The sequence below is a fragment of the Rhinoderma darwinii genome, chromosome 7 (genome assembly GCF_050947455.1).
Source record: "Rhinoderma darwinii isolate aRhiDar2 chromosome 7, aRhiDar2.hap1, whole genome shotgun sequence".
Lineage (NCBI taxonomy): Eukaryota > Metazoa > Chordata > Amphibia > Anura > Rhinodermatidae > Rhinoderma > Rhinoderma darwinii.
This window is the reverse complement of record NC_134693.1, coordinates 42,553,365-42,565,666: the sequence shown is the minus strand read 5'-3', so window position 1 is coordinate 42,565,666 and position 12,302 is coordinate 42,553,365.

Genomic DNA, 12,302 nt, shown 5'->3' with positions numbered 1-12,302 from the left:
CTTACCCTGACGTAAGGTCACCAGCTGACTCTCGGCAAAAGCAGTCTTGTCAGTCTCGTCATAGATGAGTCCGAGAGCAGAAAAGAAAAGATCAAGGGAGGAAAGTTCAGGGGCGTCAGGAGCCAAGGAGAAGGCCCATTCTTGGGGCCCTTCCTGGAGCCGGGACATAATTATACCCACCCGCTGGCTCTCAGAACCTGAGGAGTGGGGCTTTAAACGAAAATAGAGCCTACAACTCTCCCGAAAGGAGAGAAAAGTCTTCCGGTCCCCTGAGAACCGGTCCGGCAACTTGAGGTGGGGTTCAAGAGGTGAGGGGAGGAGGACAACCATGGTAGCATCAGGCTGGTTGACCCTCTGAGCCAGGGCCTGGAACTTTTGGGGGAAACCCTGCATTCGCTGAGCCAGGGTCTCAAGGGGGTCCATAGTGGTGTCAGGGACATGGGTAGACTAGGTATGGGCTTGTGATTATGTAATGAAGGGGGTGGGGAGACAGACAAGTGAGCCCTAATCTACCCGCCACTCAGTCCCTGCCTACTTGCAACGACCCGCCCTAGTCGACGGGGTACAACTGGGCGACGGTCCCTACACTCAATAAGTGCACGACAGACAAACAGACAAGGGTACACAGAGCTAGGGGGAGAAAGGGGCAGTTGCCCACGGCAACACCGTGAGCAACAAGAGAAGTGAACAAGCCGAGTCAAACCAGGAGAGTACGAGGTACCAAACGCAGAGCTGGAGAGTAGTCAGCAAGCCGGGGTCAATATGAAGCAAGGACAATAGTACAAGAAGAATCACAAGCAAAGGAGGAACAGGAAAGGCAGGTATAAATAGACAGAGGGCGGGAGCTAGCTCCGTCTGGCCAGGCTGTGATAGGTTCTCCCACTCCTAAGCCTGCCACCCTTAGTGGTGGAAGATGGAGTCAGTCTCACAGACATAGAAGCAGGTGCAGACTGATTATCTATGGGCGTTAACCCCGAACCTGTGCCTGGCAGATCCTTTACAGAAACAAGGAAAATCACGAGTGAAGAAAACAGAACCAACCCAGATTTAAATACTCCACCCTTCAATCTGATAGGAAGAAAGACAGGGAAGTGGAATAGGCTCAACAACTAAAACCAGAACTGACCAGAAACTGGACTAGTAGTCATGGTAATCTTAAAGGGATGGACATTTCCTAACACACACATGAGCCCTGCCGCTCCATTCAAAGTCTATGGCACTGACTAAAACGGAACACTCTTTAATATTACGCCATTGTCTTCTTTTATGGGCGCAAAATCAGTAGCAAAGTACATTTCAATAGCTTAGCTCATCTTTAGAATTGATGCAACAAATCCAAACTAATATAAGCCTATTTACTCAGTATATAGTTGCACACATCCTGTCATGATGGGATTTACTTTATCATGCATACATATGATAATTACTATTACTTTATTAATATTACATATAATATCAGGAATTTTGTGTGCAATATTATAAACATGTTTACTTCACATTATCAATGTACCTTTCAATGTTTTGTAATTCTTTTGTTGCTTATAAAAGTGTTCTATCTTGTTTTTATACTCTTTTTCACTTGTATATAATGCAGTCTCCAAACATCGCACAGCAATCTGCAGGTCGCTGCCCTCTCCAAGAACCAAAGTTTATAATTTTCTACCCATAAATGCGTGATCTCTATTCATGCGATTATTTACAAAACCAGACACTTAAATCACAAAAGAAATATAAACAGCCTAATGTATTCTTCAAGGCTAAGTTTCTGAATTACTTTTTTTGTAGAGATATTGGTGGTTTGGAAGGGGTCACATGAATTTAAAATAAAAAACATAGTATAATAAAAAGCATTTTTAAAGAACAATCTTAATGATCCGTACTTTGCACACATTTAAATAGAGACCAACAATAACAAAGTAAAACTAATGTCAACAAAAAACAGATCCATTAAGTGACCAAAGAAGCCACACTGAGTAAATGATGGAAGAATCTGTACATTAAGTTAAATAGTAGTTAGTAAAAGTAGTAAAAGAGCAATCTAATATTAAAAGTCTAACTAAACTTTCAAAAAACTTTTGACATGTCATAGTGAATGTCAGAAATTTGGATCGGTGGTCGTCTGAGCACTGAGACTACCACCGATCGCTAAAATGAAGTGGCAGAAGTGCTCAGTGAGCTCTGTGCTGCTTAGTTTCTGATCTGCTTTTATTTGAAAGTTGAGCAGGTGGTGTATGGTCTCGATAGAAAGTCTAAGGGCCCATACACCGCTTGCTCGGCTTTCCGAAGAAAGCTGATCAGAAATGAAGTATCACAGCGCTCACGCGGTGCTTCTGCTGATTCGTTTCAGCAATCGGTGCTCACCGATCAAAACTTCTGACATGTCACTATGATATGTGAACAGTTTTTTGAAAGCTTAGTTACCCTTTTTATGACAATCCTTCTTTACTGTGAGAACTGTGAATCTGTGGAATAGCCTACCGCAGGAGCTGGTCACAGCAGGGACAGTAGATAGCTTTAAAAAAAAGGCTTACATAATTTCCTAGAACTAAAAGATAGCTCCTATGTCAATGTGTAGAATTTTTGTTTCATCTCTTCCCTTTTTCCCATCACTTGGTTGAACTTGATGGACATGTCTTTTTTCAACTGTACCAACTATGTAACTATGTCAACACTCCACTAGGGTCGGCTGGGTGATCATGTAAGCGTGCATGTTCCATGAGCTCTCTCTTGTCTTTCCCCTCCTCGTCAGTTCAGAGCATGGTGTTTGTTTCAGGTGTGCGGTGAGGTTCAGCAGGACTTAGTACACACAGGCAGATATTTGGAGAACCGGTAGGCGGTCTGCTGTTGGTTCACTCTGTGGCATGCCAGGTGCTCCATCGGAGTCATTGAGGGGGGAACTGGGCTCTCGGCGACACTCTTGATCCGGGGCAGCTGGCCCCACCTGACATCACTGCGAAAAGACTGCTGTGGGACTACGGTGACTGTCTAATGGGGCTGGAGGAGTAAGCTGGAAGTATATGCCAAATGGAACATTACTGAGATCTACCTGATTTCTTATTAATTGCGGTATTTGATTAAGATTCCTAAGTGTTTCTTATGCCAATCTTATTGCTTATCTTGCTGAGATCTTCCACCATTGCAGAGTGCCTCCATTGCTGCAGAGTGCCTCCATTGCTGCTGATTCTCCTCCATCGCTGCTGAGTTCCTCCATCACTGCCGAGTTCCTCCATCGCTGACGAGTTCCTTCATCGCTGCAGAGTTTCTCCATCGCTGCTGAGTTCCTCCATCGCTGCTGAGTTCCTCCATCGTTGCTGAGTTGCTCTATGGCTGCTGAGTTCCTCTATGGCTGCTGGGTTCCATTGTTGCTGTTGAGCTCCTCCACTGCTGTTGAGTTCCTCTATTGCTGTGGAGTTCCCCCACTGCTGTTAAGTTCCTCTACTGAGCTCTTCCATTGCTGCTGAGCTCCTCCATTGCTGCTGAGTTCTTCTGTTGCTGCTCAGTTCCTCCATTCCTGCCGAGGTATTCTATTGTTGCTGAGTTGATGTTGAGTTCCTTTATGGCTGCTGATCTTCTTCATTACTGTTGAGATACTGTATTGTTGTTGAGGTCCTCCACGGCTGCTGAGCACCTCAATTGCTGCCGTTCTTTTGTAATTTTTTTCATCTCTGCTGGAGGCCTCCATTTGCTGAGATCCTTTATTGTTATTGAGTTTCTCCAAGTTTGTTGTTTTCTTTCCATTATTGCTAGGTTCCTGTATTGCAAATGTCCTCCTCCGTTGCTGCTGAGTTCCTCCATTGCTGTTGGGTTCCTTCATTGTTATTGAGCTCCTTCATTGCTGTTGTGTTCCTTCATTTTTGTTGAGTTCCTTCATTGCTGTTGAGTACTGCCATCGATGCTGAGTTCCTCTATTGCTGCCGAGTTCTTCTGCTGCCATTGAGTGCCTCTACTGCAGCTGAGCTCTTCCATTGCTGCTGAGTTTGTCCTTTGCTGCTGAGTTCCTCCTTTGCTGCTGAGTTCCTCCATGGCTGTTGAATTTCTCCATTGCTGTTGAATTTCTCCATTGCTGTTGAACTCCTCCATGGCTGCTGAGTTCCTCCATTGCTGCTGAGTTCCTCCATTGCTCCCAAGCACCTCCAGTGCTGCTGTGTGCCTCTATTGTTGTGTTTTGCTTCTACTACCGCTGTGTGCTTTCATTGCTGGGGAGCTCCTTTACAGTTGTCGAGACCTTCCATGGCTGTTGAGTTCCTCCAATACCGCTGAGCTCCTTTATTGCTGTTGAGCCCCTCCATCGCTGCAGAGTTCCTCCTGCTGAGTCTCTTCATTGTAGCTCAGTTCTCCCACTGCTGCTGAATTTTTCCATTGCTGCGGAGTTCCTTCATTGCTGCTGAGTTGCTCTGGAGTTGCAGAGGTTTTATAAAGTGTAGATAAATGGCAGCTAAAAACAGCCCGAAAAGGGCAATTCTCAACGCAGATCGGGGAATTGTCTACCAGAATCCCAGAAAGGGAAAAACTCCCAAAATTTGGATAAATTCATTAGCTCCCCGTTGTCATCTGGCATATGCACATATAAAACTTCCCCTGCTTTAACACCTAAGCAAGGAGATAAAGGTACTAAATCTATAAGCTCTTTAGGAGAAGAAGTGGTCTCATCTACTATTGTGGACACCTCAGATACCAATCTAGGGTCTCAAACTGAACCCCAAGCGTTGGACAACCCTCTGCTACTACAGGAGACACTAAGTACAGTTAAAGAATGAACTATAAAGTTCCGGGCTTGCATGTTCAGTTGGATGGGATAAAACTCGATATTTTACCAATAAAGTCCGATGTGTCGGTAGTTCGCAGTAGAATCGATGAGGCTGAGGGTAGAATTTCCCTCCTGGAGGAATCTATGGCCGTATTATTAACAGTGGTTACGGAACTTAAACAAGATGTCAAATTCCAACAAAATAAGCTTACTGATATGGAGGATAGAGCTAGGAGATACAATCTGAAATTTGTGGGATTCCTCAAAGGGGTGGAAAACAAAGATTGTGAAAAATTTATGCAGGAATGGATTCTGGAATAGATAGGACCAGAGTCTCTTTCTAATTTTTTTTTGTCTAGAACAAGCCCACCAGCTCCCGGTCAAATCTAGATCAGCGGGTGCTTCTTCAAGACCTATTTTGTTAAAATTGTTATGTTATCTGGATCGGAATGCGATTATGCGAGAAAAGAGGAAAAAGGGAGATTTGTTTTTTAATGAGGCTCGGATTTCTATCTATCCAGACTTCTGTATAGCAACAAATAAGCACAGGCTGAGCTTTTTTGAGACCAAAGGACGATTGCTCCAGGCAAATATTCAATATTTGCTTATATATCCGACAAATCTAAAAATATCCCACGAAGGATCTACAATTTTTTTTCTATCAGCAATGGAGGCGGGTCACTGGTTGGACTCTAAAGGGCTCTAATTATAAATCCGTAGTTTACTATCACTATAAGCGCTTAGTGGGGGTGTCAGCAACAATGACCAAACTGTAAACTTTTTTTGTGCTTCTTACCACTATTATTGGTATATTGGGTCCCCTACTTGTGACCTATTCTATTTACCTTTGGTTGTGGGGGGGTGAAATGAGGAGTTTTCTGGTGCACTGGTAGTTGGTGCATTTATAAGAAGAAACATGCTGAAAATAGTGTCATGGAACATTAGGGGGGCCACTGCAAGACTAATGAAGTACGCCATCTTTAACTTAATTGAGAATTACCTCCCCGCGATTATATGTCTTGAGGAGACCCATTTGGTCAAAGATAAAATTAGTAGCTTTCAGAGAGGGTGGATAGGCCATTCTTACCATTCGGTTTACACGTCTTTTTCCAGGGGAGTTTGCATATTAATACACAGGAAAGTAGATGCTCAGATTTATGACACCCTTATTGATACAGAAGGAAGGTATATCATCCCATATGGTTGTTTTGATGGAGTAACTTGTGTTCTTGCAGTGGTATACATGCCCCCTCCCCTTTTTTCATCATGTGTGATCAAGGTAGTCTAGCAATATTTGATATCGAAACCAAAATGTCCTTTCTTAATAATTGGAGATTTTAATGAAGTCATGGATGCCGAGTTAGAGCGATTCAGGAAAAATCCAATAATATCACATAAGTCAGCAACTAAGCTAATAGGTTTATGATCTGAATTGGGCTGGCTTGATATATGGCGGATGAGGAACCCCCATGTTAAGAAATTTTTATGCTTTACATGTTTTAGGGAGGGGATGTCAGGAATTGACGTTACCTTCATTAATGAACTAATGTTGAAGTATATAAAGAAAGTGTCTTATGAATCTCGTGGGGTGTCAGACCATGCTCCTCTTATGGTTGTGCTTGATCTAAGCCCAAGCCAGGTTAGTAAGGTATACAAGATTTTCCATCAGTCTAGGTGAAAATTCCATTCCACGAGATAGATAATGAATTGTCAGTGTTTCTAGAAGCCTACTCGAGTTACCTGAATTCAGCAATATTATGGGACACCCGAAAAGCATTCATTAGGGGAATTGTTTTCAAAAACTTGATACAGGAGGAAGCACAATCAGAAATTTTTGTGGCAAGCAATACTATTTTGAAGCCAGTAAATCAATTCCTCCAAAAGAGGACTCAAAAATCATCAATAAATAATCCCTCCTGAATAGCAAATCAAATAATCCTATCACAAAATACAGGCTGGATAACCAGTATAACGCAAAATATAATATTTTTATTAGATACAAGGTAAAATACAGAATATAAGATGGAACGACAAACCTATGATACAAGGATCCCCACACATAAAAAACCTCCTATAGAAAAAAATACATGAATAAATACAGCAAAGTGCAAGTGCCTGAACAGTAAATGCAACAGCCCTATAGTGTCAAGTGGCAAGTTAGGGAAAACAATTACACTAGACAGGCACAAAAAGGAGGACAGAATACAGACCAAAAGAGGGGGACACTGATCCCCAACACGTGTTTCGCCACCTGCTTCGTCCAGGGGCCTTTAACTCAGTACATTTTTGGCCCATATTGTAAGTAACCGACGGCCTTCTAATTCTGTTTCCTCCATTAAGAACACAAAGGGGCAACTTGTTCACCATGCTGGGGAAATAGTAGAAGAATTCAGAGGATTCTATCAAGACCTGTACCGCTCTAGGTTAAAAGACTCCCAGGATAGCATAGATAGTTATCTGGATGGAATGAATTCCCTACTATTGATAGCGAACAAAGATCAATGTTAGATCACCCGATAACATCGGAAGAGATAAGAGCGTCCTTGCTGGAAATGCCAAGTAACAGCAGTGGGGATAGGCGGAATTGCATTTATTCAAAATAAGTTATATCAGGATAAATTAATCCCTATTTTAGTGGAAACAGCAAATTTTTCCTATTTTAGAGGTGGGCTTCCCGAATCTATGGATGCCACAGAAATTATTGTGAACCCTAAGAAAGATAAGAACCCTCTCGCCAGAATCGTACCGGCCTATTTCACTGTTGAATGCAGACTTCAAGCTGTTGGCCAGCAGAATGATGAACAGTATAATTCACCCATACCAGACCGGGTTTATTCCGGGCAGGTTTATGGTAAGGAATGTCCGCCGAGTCTTTGCTAATTTACAATATGGGAAAGTGTACGATAAGAAGGGTGCTATGTTCTCAGTCGATGCTATGAAAGATTTTTATACAGTCGAAAGCGGGGATGGTGCTATCTACAGGGGGGTAATGCTATCTACAGGGGGTGGTGCTATCTGCAGGGGGTGGCGCTAACTACAGGGAGGATGGTGCTTTCTACAGGGGTGATGGTGCTGTCTACATTGTGGACGGTGCTATCTACAGGGGGATGGTGCTATCTGCAGGGGGTGGCACTATCTACAGGGGGTGTGGTGCTATCTAGGGTGTGTGCTATATATAGTGGGTGTGGCACTATCTACATGGGCACTGTGGCACTGCATGGGCACTACTTGCAGGGAACGATATTGTGCTATCTACATGGGCACTGTGTGTGGCACTATGTGGGCACTATCTACATTGGGAACAGTGGCACTATGTGGCCACTATCTACATTGGGAACTGTGGCACTATGTTGGCAGTATCTACATTGGGAACTGTGGCACTATGTGGGCACTATCTACATTGGGAACTGTGGTACTATGTGGGCACTATCTACAGTGGGAACTGTGGTACTATGTGGGCAATGTGGCACTATCTACAGGGGTATTGCGGCACTATCTACATGGGCACGGTGGTGTTTTCAGGGGGTTGGGACAAAAAACCCTAATAAATTAAATTCATCCATTTTTTAACGGCCATCATGATAAACGAATGGCAAATGGCAGTTAAAAAGAGTCAGACGGCCAGAAAATGGATCAAACTTTGACACACACTGATGAAAAGCTGACAGGTTATCCATTGTTAGCTGCCCCTTTCTTCACGTCAGGTGAACATAGCCTTATAGCCCTCTTCACTCTCCACTCACAGCGATCCAGCGAGAAGAAGAAGAATTGCTACAGAGCTGCCACAGCATATATATATATAGATATATATACATATATATATATATATATATATATATATATATATATATATATATTTATATATATATATATATATATATATATATAGATATATATATATAGATATATATATATAGATATATAGATATATATATAATATAGCTAAGTATATATAAAATATTACATAAAAATGTTTTTTTTCACTTAGTGATTTGTCTGCTCATAGCAAAAATTAAAAACATGGAACTAATTAAAGTAATCTATAAAACGAAAGCTTCAAAAGTATTTTAAAAAATAAAAAACAAAGTAAAAATAGCTATGATATTCAAAGTTGTTGCAAAGAAATTATCATTTAAAGAAGTGCATATCAAAAATGAAATATTTGACCTGGACACAGTGGCATCAATGACCCTTGGTCATGAATGGCTTCTTAATAAACCTCCAGTGTATTGTAAAGCTTTGTCTTTCATTTTTTAAAGTGTATCTTACGTTATTACTACTGTATTTTTATATATAATGGTATTTTGTCAAAATATAGAAATACCTTTCGTACCTTCCTTGAAGTTTGAACAGCTTTATGTTGGAATGTTTTCCTATTTGCTTAAAATGTTTCACTAAATAAGTAAATGTTCATATTTGTTTGTGTTATCAACCCAATGAATGAGCTAATTAAAACAGTCATAATTTACAATTAAAAACAAAGACAGTTACATTTTCAAAGACTTTTGCTATCTTTTCTTAATCTTTTCCCAGACTTAGAATATGCATTTTTAGATTAAAGCTTTATAGTTGCTAATTATGTTCTTAGAATTAACAATTATTTCTCTACCCTTTTACTACCTTCTTCTGGCAACAAAAAATGTCAGCACTGATTTAATTTTTTGTTATTATAGGATTAAAAGAAGTTTTGAAAATGCAATTAAATGTGCCCTATAGCTATAGTAACTTTCCTTGCTAGATCCAAATTTCTCTGCTAAAACAACAATATAAAATGAAATTATACACACTTTCTGGAACAAGTTTTATAATTTGTCATTACATCGGCGCTCATACAAACAAGCTATATGGTTAGAATCCAGAACAATGTAATTTTGATATTGATGCAATATTGTTGATAGAACAAAGCCTTCAATGGAAAAGGTATTCATTATGGGGTCATTTGTGTTTTATAGAAAATTATGTTTTTGTGCACTTGGGTAAAGCACATATGGTTAATGACAATGAGTAAATTGCTAGAACTTTGCATGTTAGGCTTTTAAATGAACAAGTAGTTAAATGTATACTTGTACAATTTACCTTGAGGAATAATATTGCACGTAAAACCAAAGCAATAGTCCATAATTTCTAGTTAGACAGATGTGTTTTTTCCCAAATTCTTTTAGTTTGGATGTTTGTTCTTTTCAGCTTTCACATTATGAAGAGTAAATGTAACCAGTTCAGGCAGGATGGGCTATATTGAGCCTTCAGGACCAGACACCGTTTAGCCCTTTTTAGCACGTGTTATGTAAAGGATCTGCCAGGCACAGCTTCGGGGTTAACGCCCATAGACAATCAGTCTGCACCTGCTTCTATGTCTGTGAGACTGACTCCATCGTCCACCACTCAGGATGGCAGGCTTAGGAGTGGGAGAACCTATCACAGCCTGGCCAGACGGAGCTAGCTCCCGCCCTCTGTCTATTTATACCTGCCTTTCCTGTTACTCCTTTGCTTGTGATTCTTCTCGTTTGGTTTCCTGGCCCTTCTGCAGCTTCTTGTACTTTTGTCCTTGCTTCATATTGACCCCGGCTTGCTGACTACTCTCCTGCTCTGCGTTTGGTACCTCGTACACTCCTGGTTTGACTCGGCTTGTTTACTACTCTTGTTGCTCACGGTGTTGCCGTGGGCAACTGCCCCTTTCTCCCCCTAGTTCTGTGTACCCTTGCCTGTTTGTCTGTCGTGCACTTATTGAGCGTAGGGACCGTCGCCCAGTTGTACCCCGTCGCCTAGGGCGGGTCGTTGCAAGTAGGCAGGGACTGAGTGGTGGGTAGATTAGGGCTCACTTGTCTGTCTCCCCACCCCTGTTATTACATAATCACAAGCCCATACCTAGTCTACCCTGGTCCCTGACACCACTATGGACCCCCTTGAGACCCTGGCTCAGCAAATGCAGGGTCTCTCCCTACAGGTCCAGGCCCTGGCTCAGAGGGTCAACCAGCCTGATGCTACCATGGTAGTCCCCCTCACCTCACCTATTGAACCCCACCTCAAGTTGCCCGACCGGTTCTCAGGGGACCGGAAGACTTTTCTCTCCTTTCGGGAGAGTTGTAGGCTCTATTTTCGTTTAAAGCCCCACTCCTCAGGTTCTGAGAGCCAGCGGGTGGGTATAATTATGTCCCGGCTCCAGGAAGGGCCCCAAGAATGGGCCTTCTCCTTGGCTCCTGATGCCCCTGAACTTTCCTCCGTTGATCTTTTCTTTTCTGCTCTCGGACTCATCTATGACGAGACTGACAAGACTGCTTTTGCCGAGAGTCAGCTGGTGACCTTACGTCAGGGTAAGAGACCTGTTGAGGAGTATTGCTCTGACTTTAGGAAGTGGTGCGTAGCTTCTCGGTGGAATGACCCTGCCTTAAGGTGGCAGTTTAGGTTGGGTCTGTCGAACGCCCTGAAAGACCTGCTAGTTAGCTATCCCTCTTCTGACTCCCTAGACCAGGTTATGGCTTTAGCGGTACGACTTGACCGACGTCTCAGGGAACGACGACTTGAACGTCTTGATGTTTTCTCCTCTGACTCCCCCATGATGCCTCCCGAGGTTCCGTTACTTCGTTCCTCCCCGGAAGACTCGGAGGTACCTATGCAACTCGGGGCCTCCGTGTCCCCCCAACAACGTAGAGATTTCCGCAGGAAGAATGGTCTCTGCTTCTACTGTGGGGATGACAAGCATCAAGTGAACAACTGTCCTAAGCGTAAGAATGCAGCCGGAGAACTTCCGCGCCTAAGTGATCATCGGGGAGGTCACTTGGGCGCACAGGTATTTCCCATAAATATGAAACGTAATAAAATCTTGCTTCCCTTTCAGGTCTCTTTTGGTGGTAGGTCTGCTACCGGCAGTGCCTTCGTGGATTCAGGGTCTTCTGCTAATATCATGTCTGTGGAATTTGCTATGTCTCTAGCTATGCCTTTGATTGATTTGCCTAAACCTGTCCCGGTAGTGGGTATCGACTCCACTCCTCTTGCTAATGGTTATTTTACACAGCATACCCCTGTTTTTGAACTCCTTGTTGGCTCCATGCATTTGGAGCAGTGCTCTGTACTGTTAATGCAGGGATTATCGTCCGATTTGGTTTTAGGCCTTCCCTGGTTGCAGTTGCATAATCCCACGTTTGACTGGAATTCTGGGGACCTTACCAAGTGGGGTAATGAATGCTTGACGTCATGTTTTTCTGTTAATTCTATTTCTCCCCCTGAGGTGGTGAACACGCTACCTGAGTTTGTTCAGGACTTTGCCGATGTTTTCTCTAAGGAGGCCTCCGAAGTATTACCTCCTCATAGAGAATATGATTACGCAATCAATTTGGTACCAGGAGCTAAGCTCCCTAAGGGTAGGATATTTTATCTCTCTTGTCCCGAACGTGAAGCCATGAGGGAGTATATCCAGGAATGCCTGGCCAAGGGTTACATTTGCCCCTCTACTTCTCCGGTAGGTGCTGGCTTCTTCTTCGTAGGGAAGAAGGATGGTGGTCTTAGGCCATGCATTGACTACCGAAACTTGAATAAGGTCACTGTAAGGAACCAGTAT